General features: G+C 37.3%; 1 protein-coding gene across 2 annotated transcripts in view; it reads left to right on the forward strand.

Moving 5' to 3' along the window:
- Positions 1–17,394, forward strand: part of LOC128011727 (uncharacterized) — a 109,607-nt gene that overhangs the window by 26,662 nt on the left and 65,551 nt on the right. The window lies entirely within an intron of this gene.

The following is a 17,394-nucleotide window of genomic DNA, read 5'->3' on the forward strand; positions in this document are numbered from 1 at the left end:
CTGTAAGGCTTAATTGATGATCCCATTTAAGTGTCTTGAGTGTCTTTTTTATTTCTTTTGATTCTCAATGAAACCAACAAACATAAAATGCTTTCTTATGGTATAAAATGGCAGGAGTTGACCCACTAAGTGCACATTATTTTTGTTCATAACTGTCAATTTAACAAGTATAAAACTTAGTGGAAATGTTGCAAAGATGTCCCCGTATTGTTGATCAGATGTTCTATTATTATGTCACCCCACAGAAGAATTGAAACCCTTTACCTCATCTGTGAGAGCACAATTCTTCTCATACAATGAAACATATGGCACACAGATACTATAATGTTGAAGATATCTTTTTATATGAAAAGGAACACCGATGAAGCATAAACTTGCATGCTAACAAATAATGTTTTTGAAGCATAGTGTAGAGCAAGAAGAGCAAATATGGCAACAGTATAATATACATAAAAAACAAGATCAGAAGTAGAGACGTTCAAAAATGAACAAAAATAAAATCCTCATAAAATCCAACATCTGGAACAAACACAATATTGACCACCCTGGATTTGAAGCCCCAACCTTAGAGGGTTGAAACCAGCAGCTTAGAAGAGTGCACCACTCAGTCAATGCACATCACAGCATACTGTATAAGAGAGGTTAAGGTGTGAGAATGATCTCAAAACTTCAAAATCAAACAGAACATCAGATGAGAAAGACCAAAACACATTCTTGATTCAATGTGAACACAGAGAAAATCCAATGGCTTGAACAGAAGCAACATTAACCACCCTGGATTCGAACTCATGACCTTTTGGGTTTGGGACCACGACCTTAGCATAGTGAGCCACATTAGTTGATGCACATTTGACATGCCAAGAAGAGAGGTTAAGATGTGAGAATGATCTCAAAACTTCAAAATCAAACAGAGATTCCGATGAGAAAGACCAAGAAAATATTCTTGATTCAACACACAGAAAATCCAATGGCTTGAACAGAAGCAACCTTGACCACCCCGGATTCGAACCCACGACCTTTTGGGTTTGGGACCAGTGCCTTAACAGAGTGAGCCACATAAGTTGATGCACATTTGACATTCCACAGAAGAGATTTTAAGGTGTGAGAATTAACTCTCAAAAGCCCGAAGTAGCATTTTAGCCAGATTAGCATGCTACGCTGAAAAATGCTAACGTTGCTCAAAGTTAACCAGATAGCTCAGGAGAACCATTAGAGTCAATAGAAACGTGTTAGCATTTTAGCTAATTAGCATGCTAAGCTAACTAGCATAAATCAACAAGCACAGGCACGGTCAACTTCAGAGCAGTACATGTCGGGAACGGTAGTGAATATCAAAAATCTGTTCAGTCATTTCTGTCAGATCCAGTCTGAAGTTCATCTGATAAAATTCTGAACAAAATTGAACAAGATTTCAGGGAGGAGTAGCGAAAAAACTGTATTTCATTCCATTCAATATGGCGGACAGACGCCATGTTGGAAAATGACAATTGAGACATCATGAGAATCGGCATAACCAAAGGAATAAAATGACATAAAAATAACAAAAATTAATCAACATTTACAGTAGTTATAAGGGGTTTTGCAAGAATCGTTATATCTCTTGAACACTAGGTGGCGCTGTCTTCCAACTTCCGGGGTACTTCCGGCACATGGTGTTGATGATGCCTATCGATTTTTGTGAAGATTTGTACAGTAGTTCAAAAGTTATAGCAATTTTTGACAAATTTCAAAATGGCGGACGGGTTGTCCAGGTGGTCTTGACAAAATTGACATCCACAGATTCGAAATGATCTACAGAAACCATAGACATCAAGATCATAATTTTCTGATGAATTGTTCAGAAGTTATAAGCAAAAAAGTGCATTTTTGGTATCTCAACACCCATAGGTGGCGCTGTTCCCAAATTTGGCATGGACCCCCAGGTTATGGTGTAGATGAAGTGTACCAAGATTGGTATCGATTGATCAAAGTTTGGCCGAGATACAGCATCTCTACCGATTTGAGGTCAACCTCTGTAAGTTCACAGCATCATAACTTTTTTTTTCACTAGTGTTCAAAAAATTCTGTTCAGTCTATTCTGTGCGGCTCAGTCCAAAGATTATCTGTGCCAAATTTCAGAAGAATTGGACCAATTTTGAAGGAGGAGTAGTGTTTAGACTGATTACTGTACTTTTCAAAATGGCTGCTACTGTAATGGGCGGAGTCTTAATGTAAGATATGGAATGGAATCTACATGAAGAGTCAAAACAGATGTACTAAGTTTTATTTTCATAGAATTAGTGGTTCAAGAGTTATTAACGTTTGAATGTTGAAATTTTGAGCTGGTGGTGGCGCTATAGAGTTTGGCCTAGAGACCCCAAAGTTGGTCAGGTCACTAATAATGGTCATCTCTACAAGTGTGCCAAATTTCATCATTTTCCCATGTTTCCTTCATAGGGCTGCCATAGACCCCCATTGAGAAGAAGAAGAAGAAGAAGTAGAATAATAATAATAAAACATACAGATACAATAGGGGCTACAGCCCTCTGGGCTTGGCCCCTAATTAAAGCTGCAAGCAGCCTTTCTGGGGCCAAGCCCTTATTGCTCTTTGGCTTTTAAGGTTTTTTCAAGCAACTTTTTCAGCCCTTTTTACAGAACAGATAGATTCAGAATTACAGATAAGGTGAAATCAGAAGGTCTGATGAGAACGAACGCAGAATGAAGTTACAAAAACACACTTATTTTTGATCCCATATTAAGAAACTTTAGTACAGCTCTTACCCATGTAATAAAGGAATTGAAATGACAACTTTATACCCAATTTTAAACTTTTCCCATACAGGTTTCGAACCCACAACCTCACAGGTTCAGTACCAACGCCTTAGCTAAGTGTGCCACATTAGTTGACACACAACTTACACGGCACAGAAGAGAAGTTAAGGTGTGAGAATGATCTCTCTCACAAGCCCGAAGTAGCATTTTAGCCAGATTAGCATGCTACGCTAAAAAATGCTAACATTGTCAAAGTTAACCAGATTGCTCAAGAGACCCATTAGAGTGAATAGAAAAGTGTTAGCATTTTAGTTCATTAGCATGCTAAGCTAACTAGCATAAATCAACAAGCACAGGCACGGTCAACTTTGGAGCTGTACATCTCTGGAACGGGAGTGAATATCAAAAATTTGTTGAGTCATTTCTGTCAGGCCCGGTCTGAAGTTCATCTGTTAAAATTTTGAACAAAATTGAACAAGATTTCAGGGAGGAGTAGCGAAAAAACTGTATTTCATTCCATTCAATATGGCGGACAGACGCCATGTTGGAAAATGACAATTGAGACATCATCAGAATCGGCATAACCAAAGGAATAAAATGACATAAAAATAACAAAAATTGATCAACATTTACAGTAGTTATAAGGGGTTTTGCAAGAATCGTTATATCTCTTGAACACTAGGTGGCGCTGTCTTCCAACTTCCGGGGTACTTCCGGCACATGGTGTTGATGATGCCTATCGATTTTTGTGAAGATTTGTACAGTAGTTCAAAAGTTAGAGCAATTTTTGACAAATTTCAAAATGGCGGACGGGTGGTCCAGGTGGTCTTGACAAAATTGACATCCACAGATTCGAAATGATCTACAGAAACCATAGACATCAAGATCATAATTTTCTGATGAATTGTTCAGAAGTTATAAGCTAAAAAGTGCATTTTTGGTATCTCAACACCCATAGGTGGCGCTGTTCCCAAATTTGGCATGGACCCCCAAGTTATGGTGTAGATGAAGTGAACCAAGTTTGGTATCGATTGATCAATGTTTGGCCGAGATACAGCATCTCAACCCATTTGAGGTCAACCTCAGTAAGTTCACAGCATCATAACTTTTTTTTTCACTAGTGTTCAAAAAATTCTGTTGAGTCATTTCTGTGCGGCTCAGTCCAAAGAACATCTGAGCCAAATTTCAGAAGAATTGGACTAATTTTGAAGGAGGAGTAGTGCTTAGACTGAATACTGTACTTTTCAAAATGGCCGCTACTGTAATGGGAGGAGTCTTAATGTAAGATATGGAATGGAATCTCCATGAAGAGACAAAACAGATGTACTAAGTTTTATTTTAATAGAATTAGTGGTTCAAGAGTTATTAATGTTTGAATGTTGAATTTTTGAGCTGGTGGTGGCGCTATAGAGTTTGCCCTAGAGACCCCAAAGTTGGTCAGATCACTAATAATGGTCATCTCTACAAGTGTGCCAAATTTCATCATTTTCCCTTTTTCCCTTCATAGGGCTACCATAGACTCCCATTGGACGAGAAGAAGAAGAAGAAGAAGAATAATAATAATAATAATAATAATAATAATAAAACGTACAGATACAATAGGGGCTACAGCCCTCTGGGCTTGGCCCCTAATAATAATAATAAAACGTACAGATACAATAGGGGCTACAGCCCTCTGGGCTTGGCCCCTAATTAAAGCTGCAAGCAGCCTTTCTGGGGCCAAGCCCTTATTGCTCTTTGGCTTTTAAGGTTTTTTCAAGCAACTTTTTCAGCACTTTTTACAGAACAGATAGATTCAGAATTACAGATAAGGTGAAATCAGAAGGTCTGATGAGAACGAACGCAGAATGAAGTTACAAAAACACACTTATTTTTGATCCCATTTTAAGAAACTTTAGTACAGCTCTTAACCATGTAATAAAGGAATTGAAATGACAACTTTATACCCAATTTTAAACTTTTCCCATACAGGTTTCGAACCCACAACCTCACAGGTTCAGAACCAACGCCTTAGCTAAGTGCGCCACATTAGTTGACACACAATTTACACGGCACAGAAGAGAGGTCAAGGTGTGAGAATGATCTCTCACAAGCCCGAAATAGCATTTTAGCCAGATTAGCATGCTACGCTAAAAAATGCTAACATTGTCAAAGTTAACCAGATTGCTCAAGAGACCCATTAGAGTGAATAGAAAAGTGTTAGCATTTTAGTTCATTAGCATGCTAAGCTAATTAGCATAAATCAACAAGCACAGGCACGGTCAACTTTGGAGCTGTACATCTCTGGAACGGGAGTGAATATCAAAAATTTGTTGAGTCATTTCTTTCAGGCCCGGTCTGAAGTTCATCTGTTAAAATTTTGAACAAAATTGAACAAGATTTCAGGGAGGAGTAGCGAAAAAACTGTATTTCATTCCATTCAATATGGCGGACAGACGCCATGTTGGAAAATGACAATTGAGACATCATCAGAATCGGCATAACCAAAGGAATAAAATGACATAAAAATAACAAAAATTTATCAACATTTACAGTAGTTATAAGGGGTTTTGCAAGAATCGTTATATCTCTTGAACACTAGGTGGCGCTGTCTTCCAACTTCCGGGGTACTTCCGGCACATGGTGTTGATGATGCCTATCGATTTTTGTGAAGATTTGTACAGTAGTTCAAAAGTTAGAGCAATTTTTGACAAATTTCAAAATGGCGGACGGGTGGTCCAGGTGGTCTTGACAAAATTGACATCCACAGATTCGAAATGATCTACAGAAACCATAGACATCAAGATCATAATTTTCTGATGAATTGTTCAGAAGTTATAAGCTAAAAAGTGCATTTTTGGTATCTCAACACCCATAGGTGGCGCTGTTCCCAAATTTAGCATGGACCCCCAGATCATGGTGTAGATGAAGTGTACCAAGATTGGTATCGATTGATCAAAGTTTGGCCGAGATACAGCATCTCTACCGATTTGAGGTCAACCTCAGTAAGTTCACAGCATCATAACTTTTTTTTTCACTAGTGTTCAAAAAATTCTGTTGAGTCATTTCTGTGCGGCTCAGTCCAAAGAACATCTGAGACAAATTTCAGAAGAATTGGACCAATTTTGAAGGAGGAGTAATGTTTAGACTGAATACTGTACTTTTCAAAATGGCCGCTACTGTAATGGGAGGAGTCTTAATGTAAGATATGGAATGGAATCTCCATGAAGAGACAAAACAGATGTACTAAGTTTTATTTTCATAGAATTAGTGGTTCAAGAGTTATTAACGTTTGAATGTTGAATTTTTGAGCTGGTGGTGGCGCTATAGAGTTTGGCCTAGAGACCCCAAAGTTGGTCAGATCACTTATAATGACCAGTTCTAAAAGTGTGCCAAATTTTATCATTTTCCCATGTTCCCTTCATAGGGCTAGCATAGACTCCCATTAGACGAGAAGAAGAAGAAGAAGAAGAATAATAATAATAATAATAATAATAATAATAAAACGTACAGATACAATAGGGGCTACAGCCCTTTGGGCTTGGCCCCTAATTAAAGCTGCAAGCAGCCTTTCTGGGGCCAAGCCCTTATTGCTCTTTGGCTTTTAAGGTTTTTTCAAGCAACTTTTTCAGCACTTTTTACCGAACAGATAGATTCAGAATTACAGATAAGGTGAAATCAGAAGGTCTGATGAGAACGAACGCAGAATGAAGTTACAAAAACACACTTATTTTTGATCCCATTTTAAGAAACTTTAGTACAGCTCTTAACCATGTAATAAAGGAATTGAAATGACAACTTTATACCCAATTTTAAACTTTTCCCATACAGGTTTCGAACCCACAACCTCACAGGTTCAGTACCAACGCCTTAGCTAAGTGTGCCACATTAGTTGACACACAACGTACACGGCACAGAAGAGAAGTTAAGGTGTGAGAATGATCTCTCTCACAAGCCCGAAGTAGCATTTTAGCCAGATTAGCATGCTACGCTAAAAAATGCTAACATTGTCAAAGTTAACCAGATTGCTCAAGAGACCCATTAGAGTGAATAGAAAAGTGTTAGCATTTTAGTTCATTAGCATGCTAAGCTAACTAGCATAAATCAACAAGCACAGGCACGGTCAACTTTGGAGCTGTACATCTCTGGAACGGGAGTGAATATCAAAAATTTGTTGAGTCATTTCTGTCAGGCCCGGTCTGAAGTTCATCTGTTAAAATTTTGAACAAAATTGAACAAGATTTCAGGGAGGAGTAGCGAAAAAACTGTATTTCATTCCATTCAATATGGCGGACAGACGCCATGTTGGAAAATGACAATTGAGACATCATCAGAATCGGCATAACCAAAGGAATAAAATGACATAAAAATAACAAAAATTTATCAACATTTACAGTAGTTATAAGGGGTTTTGCAAGAATCGTTATATCTCTTGAACACTAGGTGGCGCTGTCTTCCAACTTCCGGGGTACTTCCGGCACATGGTGTTGATGATGCCTATCGATTTTTGTGAAGATTTGTACAGTAGTTCAAAAGTTATAGCAATTTTTGACAAATTTCAAAATGGCGGACGGGTGGTCCAGGTGGTCTTGACAAAATTGACATCCACAGATTCAAAATGATCTACAGAAACCATAGACATCAAGATCATAATTTTCTGATGAATTGTTCAGAAGTTATAAGCAAAAAAGTGCATTTTTGGTATCTCAACACCCATAGGTGGCGCTGTTCCCAAATTTGGCATGGACCCCCAAGTTATGGTGTAGATGAAGTGAACCAAGTTTGGTATCGATTGATCAATGTTTGGCCGAGATACAGCATCTCAACCCATTTGAGGTCAACCTCAGTAAGTTCACAGCATCATAACTTTTTTTTTCACTAGTGTTCAAAAAATTCTGTTGAGTCATTTCTGTGCGGCTCAGTCCAAAGAACATCTGAGCCAAATTTCAGAAGAATTGGACTAATTTTGAAGGAGGAGTAGTGCTTAGACTGAATACTGTACTTTTCAAAATGGCCGCTACTGTAATGGGAGGAGTCTTAATGTAAGATATGGAATGGAATCTCCATGAAGAGACAAAACAGATGTACTAAGTTTTATTTTAATAGAATTAGTGGTTCAAGAGTTATTAATGTTTGAATGTTGAATTTTTGAGCTGGTGGTGGCGCTATAGAGTTTGCCCTAGAGACCCCAAAGTTGGTCAGATCACTAATAATGGTCATCTCTACAAGTGTGCCAAATTTCATCATTTTCCCTTTTTCCCTTCATAGGGCTACCATAGACTCCCATTGGACGAGAAGAAGAAGAAGAAGAAGAATAATAATAATAATAAATATAGCTGCAAGCAGCGATACCGGGGCCAAGCCCTGAAGGGCTGTAGCCAGAGCAACGAGCGGGACGAAGCAAAACGGCCAAAACGGAGCTTCCATCGGACCGACGTTACCCACCCCGGATTCGATCCCACGACCTCTCGGGTTTGGGACGAGTGCATTAGCTAAGTGCGCCACATTAGTTGACACACTGTTCGCATGGCACAGAAGAGAGGTTAAGGTGTGAGAATGAACTCTCAAAAGCCCGAAGCAGCATTTTAGCCAGATTAGCATGCTACGCTAAAAAATGCTAACGTTGCTCAAAGTTAACCAGATAGCTCAGGAGACCCATTAGAGTCAATAGAAACGTGTTAGCATTTTAGCTAATTAGCATGCTAAGCTAACTAGCATAAATCAACCAGCACAGGCACGGTCAACTTCAGAGCTGTACATATCGGGAACGGGAGTGAATATCAAAAATCTGTTCAGTCATTTCTGTCAGGCCCGGTCTGAAGTCCATCTGATAAAATTTTGAACAAAATTGAACAAGATTTCAGGGAGGAGTAGCGAAAAAACTGTATTTCATTCCATTCAATATGGCGGACAGACGCCATGTTGGAAAATGACAAATGAGATATCATCAGATTCGGCATAACCCACGGAATAAAATGACATAAAAACATCAAAAATTGATTAACATTTACAGTAGTTATAAGGGGTTTTGCAAGAATCATTATATCTCTTGAACACTAGGTGGCGCTGTCTTCGAACTTCCGGGGTACCTCCGGCACATGGTGTTGATGATGCATATCGATTTTTGTGACGATATGTACAGTAGATCAAAAGATATAGCAATTTATGACAAAATTCAAAATGGCGGACGGGTGGTCCTGGTGGTCTTGACAAAATTGACATCCACAGATTCGGAATGATCCAAAGAATCCATAGACATCAAGATAATAATTTTCTGATGAATTGTTCAGAAGTTATAAGCAAAAAAGTGCATTTTTGGTATCTCAACACCCATAGGTGGCGCTATTCCCAAATTTGGCGTGGACCCCCAGATCATGGTGTAGATGAAGTGTTCCAAGTTTGGTATCGATTGATCAAAGTTTGGCCGAGATACAGCATCTCAACCAATTTGAGGTCGACCTCAGTAAGTTCACAATTGAATAACTTTTGAACAAAGACGAAAATCAAAAATCTGTTCAGTCATTTCTGTGCGGCTCAGTCCAAAGAACATCTGAGCCAAATTTCAGAAGAATTGGACCAATTTTGAAGGAGGAGTAGTGTTTAGACTGAATACTGTACTTTTCAAAATGGCCGCTACTGTAATGGGCGGAGTCTGAATGTAAGATATGGAATGGAATCTCCATGAAGAGACAAAATAGATGTACTAAGTTTTATTTTCATAGAATAAGTGGTTCAAGAGTTATTAACGTTTGAATGTTGAATTTTTGAACTGGTGGTGGCGCTGTAGAGTTTGGCCTAGAGACCCCAAAGTTGGTCAGATCACTAATAATGACCAGTTCTACAAGTGTGCCAAATTTCATCATTTTCCCATGTTCCCTTCATAGGGCTGCCATAGACCCCCATTGGCCAAGAAGAAGAAGAAGAAGAATAATAATAATAATAATAAAGAAAACGTACAGATACAATAGGGGCTACAGCCCTCTGGGCTTGGCCCCTAATTAAAGCTGCAAGCAGCCTTTCTGGGGCCAAGCCCTTATTGCTCTTTGGCTTTTAAGGGTTTTTCAAGCAACTTTTTCAGCACTTTTTACAGAACAGATAGATTCAGAATTACAGATAAGGTGAAATCAGAAGGTCTGATGAGAACGAACGCAGAATGAAGTTACAAAAACACACTTATTTTTGATCCCATTTTAAGAAACTTTAGTACAGCTCTTACCCATGTAATAAAGGAATTGAAATGACAACTTTACACCCAATTTTAAACTTTTCCCATACAGGTTTTGAACCCTCAACTGGAATGGTTCAGGATTCATGATATGGGGTCTAGCAACTTGCGCCACTCAGAGGACATTAAGGACTTAAAAAGTAGAGGCTTCAGCGAAAGAATAAGTACACAAAATCATGTTAACTAAAAATCTAAATGGCGGACACATGGTTCATTCAGAATGTGTGAGAAAACAGGTTTCCAATTAAATGGGAAGGAGTAATGTGAGTATTATCTAGGTAATAATCCAAGTGACAATTCACAGCTTTATAAATGTTGAGAGAAAGAGTCAAATATCTATTTATCTGGGTTATAGGTAAGTCAGAATGTATCAGTACTGAAGGTTAATAGTTCAGTGCTTATAGTAGTAAATATTTTTTATTGTAACAGTTAAAAGTTCATTGTACTGCTGAAACAATTGAATTAACAAGACAATGTATCTAGAATGTGGAAATCACAGTCTTTGGGTCAACTGCACGTCACTTACAACAGTAACATGTGGTTGGCCAACACATTGCGGTTCCTGAGTTCTTGGTTGGGAACAAAAAAAAAAAATAGAATCTTGTTTAACCATTTTTGTGCAGCTCATTTATAATTTGACTTAAATTACACACTAGATGTTTAGACCAGTAATGGAAATTTTATAGGGGACTAAAATTAAAGTCCAGGTCATACAAAAAGAGGATTAGTTAGAGTTTCAAAACAAAAAATTAAAGCAATATAAATGGAAGTACAGGTACAAAAAGAGAGGACAAAAGCTAGTGTTGTATTGCATTTATTTAGAAGGAAATACATTTGGGTGAAAAAAGGAACAATCAAAAGTAAAATACTGATAAAGAAAGCATCTTGTATAGTTGCAAAACTTAAACATTTATTCAAGTAGAAGAAAGCTTCACAATTAAATCATATTTTTACAGCAATGTATATTTCCATTACAAATTTTAGCAACTAGATATGGGGGGGAAAATAAACATTTTAACCATTGAAAAGTAAACCCCTATAGTATTTTTTTTTACAAGAAAATACAAGTTATACAGGTTGTATAAATTTATCACAAGTCTATGTATCACACTTTGTTTTTTTACATGAATGTTTGGTTTCGGTTACAGGTCTTTTTTGTGGCATGAAAAGTGCAGCAGGTTCTTGTGACGATTCGGTTTCTACAATTTGAAGAAACTGTTCATCGTTTGAATGTTTGGTTTCTTTTACTGCAGTTTTTTGCGGGATAAAAAGTGCAGCAGGTTCTGGTGACAATTGAGTTTCTTCAATGTGAAGAAGCTCCTCATCAGTATCGTCGTTGGGTGTTTCTTGCATTTGTAGAACCTGCATGTTTTGTGTAAATGTTACTGTTAAACTTTTCATGGCCAGGAACATCTGTTCGATGTCCTGTGCATCGGTTTTGCCCAGGTCAAGTAGTGGTGTTAAAAATCTCTTCAAAATGGAATTTGACATGGTTAAAGAGAGCTCAGTTTTGTTCTCTTTAAATTCCAAAATGCCACCAAGTTTTGTGACGTAAGCGGTGCCACTCCTTAACATTTTGCACTTTGTGCAGCGGTGGAAAGCACATTGTGGAGCAAAATCTTGTTGAAGAGTAGCACACTTCGGGCAGTGTTTACTGATGTTAATTTGCACACCTTGTAAAGCAGAGGTGATGTTTTTGTGAGGAGAAATTTCATCCTCAGACATTTGATGAAGTGGTCCAGTAGAAATTTGAATTTTTAAAGGTGTAATTGTTGTGTGTCTGGTTGATTGTAAGAAGGTTTTTTGTTGATACCTTTTTGTCATCAGGTTCGTAAAGTTATATGAATTTCCTTGATAGACCTCACTAATGAAGTTGTCCCACAAGGCAATTTGAATTCCTCCGGTTTCATCAGTTATCCAACAGTTCATTACCTCTGCTTCAGTATTGTTAAAAAACACATTTTTAACAGACTCTATCTTTGTTACTTTGGCTTTTAGTGTGGGGATCTGTACACAGAGTGCAAGAGTGAAAATCAACAGTCATGCAATTTGTTTTCAATGTACTTCAAGTTTTAGTTTGTATGGAAAAATGTTGTGCAACTTACATGATGCTGTGCATCTAGGGTTTTCATTTCGGCAATGGTGGAGGGGTGTGGTTGCTTTGGGGGTTTATGGGGGAATGGTACTTGTGTCACTTCGAGTGTTGTAGAGCTGGTACTCTGGATGTCATATTTTGTGTCATTGCTGTCTGGAAAACGAAAGAAACATTTTTAAAAATTAGATGACGAGGAGGCACATGTGCAATCACTTACATTTTACTTAAAACACCGTGTAATTTTTGTTTAAAATACTGAGAATAACAACAAATAAAGCATTGTAAATTCTGACCATGTCACAAAAGTAAATCGAAACTGTATACAAATATATACTTGCCTCACAGACAAGAGAAATTAATGGAAAGTTTGAAGTGTCGACTTTCGAATCATTTCATGTTTTTTAATCTTAAACACTTTCAGATTATGTAATCTGCATGAAAAATTCTCTTGTTTTTTCAAGACACATTAATTATTGTTTGCCGGTGCACCACAGCAAGCTTTATGTGTTTGAGCACTGATTAGTTGAGATAGATAGATAGAGATAGATATAGAGATATATATATATATATATATATATATATATGATTTATATAAATTTTGTGCTATCTGTTGACTAATTGGACTAAGTGAAGAATTGCTAGTTGACTAGAAAAATCAAGGGCAATCAAAAAAAAAAAAGTAACTTATGGTAAGACATCTAAAAATTACTACAGATAAAAAGTGGAGTAAAATATACAAGGCATACTTACTTGGAACTTTCTTTGCATTCATGAGTTTGATTGCGGAGCAGTTCCTTGCAGCATTGTTCCATGAGGTTTGTTGATTACACTGAAAGATGACTGTGTGGTGGTATGTGTCCCTGTCAGTTTGTAGTGAAGCGGTGAAGTATTTGCTATTAATTTTAGATAGTTTTATGGGTGATACAGAATGCACGTATCCTGAAATTGAGTCTGGAAGTTGGTTCATTTTTCTCTCAATTTTGTTTTTCAATATTTCTGTTCTTACAGTGGAAAAAATCTAATGGAATCCTTCGCAGGATACTCTGGTATTTAACATAATTCACAATTGATTGGGAATGTACCATTACTAATTAGTTGGTTCATAGTTAATTAATTGGAGTGTGTCATTCGTTGATGTTGATTTTAAGTTTATTAGTTGATTAAGGTCTTTAGTGGTAAGTTGTGGATAGATTCATACTTGTAAGTTAATTGGCTTGTTTGTCAATACACTACATTTGATTTTTGCCTGTTATCTATTTGTGGTATAGGCAGGTAAAAATAATACACTGATTTATGTATAGTTTTCTATAGATATCTATAAGTATTGTGAAATAAAGAAAAATGACAATGATATTTTATGGAATTAATTCTTTATTCATTTTAGTAAATATAACTTTTGTGTGGTAAACATGGAAAAGTTGAGTGACATGTATAGCAATGATACTGGTATGATGAAATTGTCTGTTAAGTCTGTGTTACTGCTGTTGTTGATATTATCACTGGCTTGTATTATATTTAGCCTATGTGCAGCAAATTTAGATGCCAGCCAAAGGAGGATGGCTTGCCCCTGCTGAGTCTGGTTCCTCCCAAGGTTTCTCTCTATCTCAGTCTGCTGGTGCTCCTTTTCACTAATTGAGGGAGTTTTTCCTTGCCATTGTTGCCTTCTGGCTTGCTCACTGGGGTATTAAGGCACAATATTTTCAATGTATCTGTGTAAAGTGTTTCTAAAGAATAATAAATACATGATGAAATAAAATATACTTTTGTCCTTGCTGTCATGAACTTCCATGTATTCCAATGTCTTTTTTGTTTACTGATGTACGTTAGATGTTCGAAGTAGAATTTTAGTGTTGTAAAACAATTAATATATATTTATCTGGGTTATAGGTAATTCAGAATGTATCAGTACTGAAAGTTAATAGTTTAGTGTTTATAGTAGTATATATTTTTATTGTAACAATTAAAAGTTCATTGTAGTGCTGAAACAATTGAATTAACAAGACAATGTATTTGGAATGTGGAAATCGCAGTCTTTAGGTCAGCTGCATGTAGCCAGAGCAACGAGCGGGACAATGCAAAATGCCCAAAATGGAATTTAAGTCAGGACAACAGATCAACCATTCAGTCAATGCATTTTAAATGGGCTGCAGCGGAGAGGTTAAGGTGTAAGAAGCAAAAAGCATTAGACCACATGCTAACTAATTAATCAAGCTGCACCTGGTCTTAATTTGGCAGTATATCAGGGAAAGAGCATGTTCTGCTCAGTTTATCTGTTTTTCTACAGCAGGTACGTTTGTTTTAAAGGTGTCTGTTTATTGATTATTCTTAATTGCTTTGATTGTGGATAATTTGATGAAATATTTAGTATGTTCATTTTGTTTGTTGTTTGTAATGACCATGTGTTCAAAATGGCAACTCCTTTCAAGTGTTTTCTCTTTACTTTAATTAGTTGTCTTATGCTAGTCTATTGTTTGATTTGTAATGCAATTCTGGAGTTTATTGGAAGGTTGTTTAATGTTAGGAATTTTGTGTGTGTGTTTTGGTAAAGTGATGCACAAGAATTTACTAATTCTGATTCAGATTGTTTGCAAATTATTTAAACAAAGTAATTTAGTCTTTGTAGTCTACACTATATTTTCTTGAAAATTATGTTGGTAATTGGTAAAGTTTAATAAAGAGTTTATTATTAACTGCTTTTTTTTTTGTGTGTGTGTGAAATGTGTAAATTGAATCTATGCTAAACAATGCTTCTTTTTATGTGTGCTGGTAAATTGACAAGAGTGTGAGTTGAGGTAACATTTATAATTCTTGTAGATGTAAAAACAAAATTGAATGTACTTTTTAAATGTATGTTATGTAACTTATCACTCTTTTTTGCATGTGCTGGTACACTGGTAAAAGAGTTGAGGTATTTCAAACTTTTTGAACTTTATTCAAATGTATTTAGAATATACTGCTGAAGTAAATGTTTAACAAAGCATGGCTGACAAGTGTAACTTTTTCTTTTATGCGTGGTGGTGCACTGGTTAAAGACTGCGAGCTGAGGTAAGGCAATTCTTTGTAACCATTAAAAATGAATTTGGAATGTACTGCTGAACTGTTTTTTATTATTGTAAAATGAAGCATGGCTGACAAGTATAACTTTTTTCTTTTATGCATGGTGATGCACTGGTTAAAGACTGCGAGCTGAGGTAAGGCAACTTTTGTAACCATTAAAAACAATTTAGAACAGTGCTGAAGTAAGTGTTTAATTGTATAACAAAGCATGGCTGACAAGTATACCTTTTTTTTCTTTAATGTGTGGTGGTGCACTGGTTAAAGACTGAGTTGTGTGAGTTGAGGTAAGGCAATGTTTTGTAACCATTTAAAAAAGAATTTGGAATGTACTGTGAAGTAAATGTATAACAAAGCATGGCTGACAAGTAAACCTTTTTTTCTTTTATGCATGGTCATGCACTGGTTAAAGACTACAAGCTGAGGTAAGGCAACTTTTGTAACCATTAAAAACAATTTAGAACAGTGCTGAAGTAAGTGTTTAATTGTATAACAAAGCATGGCTGACAAGTATACCTTTTTTTTCTTTAATGTGTGGTGGTGCACTGGTTAAAGACTGAGTTGTGTGAGTTGAGGTAAGGCAACTTTTATAACCATTAAAAACTATTTAGAACAGTGCTGAAGTAAGTGTTTAATTGTATAACAAAGCATGGCTGGCAAGTATACCTTTTCTTTCATTTGGGGTGGCACATTGGTTAAAGACGGAGTTGAGGTAAGTCAAACTTTTTGAACATTTAGAATATACTGCTTAAGTACATTTAAATGTATAACAACGCATAGCTAAAAATTGTACCTTTTTCTTTTATGTGTGGTGGTGCACTGGTAATAGACTGCTTTGGCTATCGTCAAGAGAGTCGTTTGGCTATCGTCAAGAGAGTCGTTTGGCTATCGTCAAGAGAGTCGTTTGGCTATCGTCAAGAGAGTCGTTTGGCTATCGTCAAGAGAGTCGTTTGGCTATCGTCAAGAGAGTCGTTTGGCTATCGTCAAGAGAGTCGTTTGGCTATCGTCAAGAGAGTCGTTTGGCTATCGTCAAGAGAGTCGGCATGCCGCGACCGAAGAAGAGGGCAACGATAGCCAAACGGCTTTATGCTCAGAGACGTGCAAATACAGAGGTTACGCTGAATCCTCTTAAAAAAAATGAGGCATTGCTGTCACCAAAAGCTGGCAGCATTGAAAACCCTTGCAAACTGGCATCAGTAAATGCATCAGTAAACATTGCAAACTCGCATCTGTCAAATACGCAAACCCTTTCAAATCCTTGCAAACCCTTGAAACCCCTTGAAAACCCTTGCAAACCCTTGAAACCCCTTGAAAACCCTTGCAAACCCTTGAAAACCCTTGAAAACTCTTGCAAACCCTTGACAACCCTTGAAAACCCTTGTAAACTCGTATCAGTAAACCTTGCAAACTTGCATCTGTCAAATACGCAAACCCTTGCAAACCCTTGCAAACCCTTGAAAACCCTTGAAAACTTTCCACAGAAATCAGTGCAGAAAGGTTCTCTCGGTCAAGCAGTTGGCAGCAGTTTTCCACGACCTTCTGGTAAAGCCCTTTACAGTGAAGTTGTAAAACGCTCTTCCAAGGTATGTGAATCGGTCAAGACTGAGGTAAGGACATATGATTTTCAAGTAGACTCAGGCAAGGTCAGTCGACCCCAGATGAGGTACTCAATGAAAAGCAAATCAAAACCCATGCAATCTGAACAAAACATTCCTGCAAGTTCCCATGAAAGTGCTTTGGGTGTTTGTTCTGATTTTCCACAGAAACCCATGCTAAAAGGATCTTTTGATCAAGCTGATGCCCGCTTTGGAAATTCACGCAACAGGCAGTGTGGAGCCATCAGTTTGACGGCGGTGTTGAAAAGCAAGCTGAAGAATGTGCTGATGTGGTCAACACCAGATCTGGATGGTGTCTTGGTTGCAGGAACATGCCTCTATGAGTATCTGAAAAAACATGGTAACATAAAAGACAGACAAGTCAAGGGTAGGAATTACATTGCAGTCCATGAATTACCGAGGAGACACATGTTGGGTAATACTACATTTTCCATTGAGTACACCCATTCTCTGACTGGTTTTGTTAATGTCAATGAGTACCACGAGTATGACCAAGCCATAAGCAGTGTAGCCATGCCACTTGATGTAGCCCTTCAGCAAACTCTACTTAGTGCTGATGCTTTCTTGTTAACCATTTGTGCCAACACATCTGCAGTTATTAAGCAGGGGTCATGGTATGCAGTCGTTGACTCTCATGCCATCAGGACAGACACAAGTTGTGTAGTCTATCACAG

Source organism: Carassius gibelio, chromosome B23 (assembly GCF_023724105.1).
Source record: "Carassius gibelio isolate Cgi1373 ecotype wild population from Czech Republic chromosome B23, carGib1.2-hapl.c, whole genome shotgun sequence".
Taxonomy (NCBI): Eukaryota; Metazoa; Chordata; class Actinopteri; order Cypriniformes; family Cyprinidae; genus Carassius; species Carassius gibelio.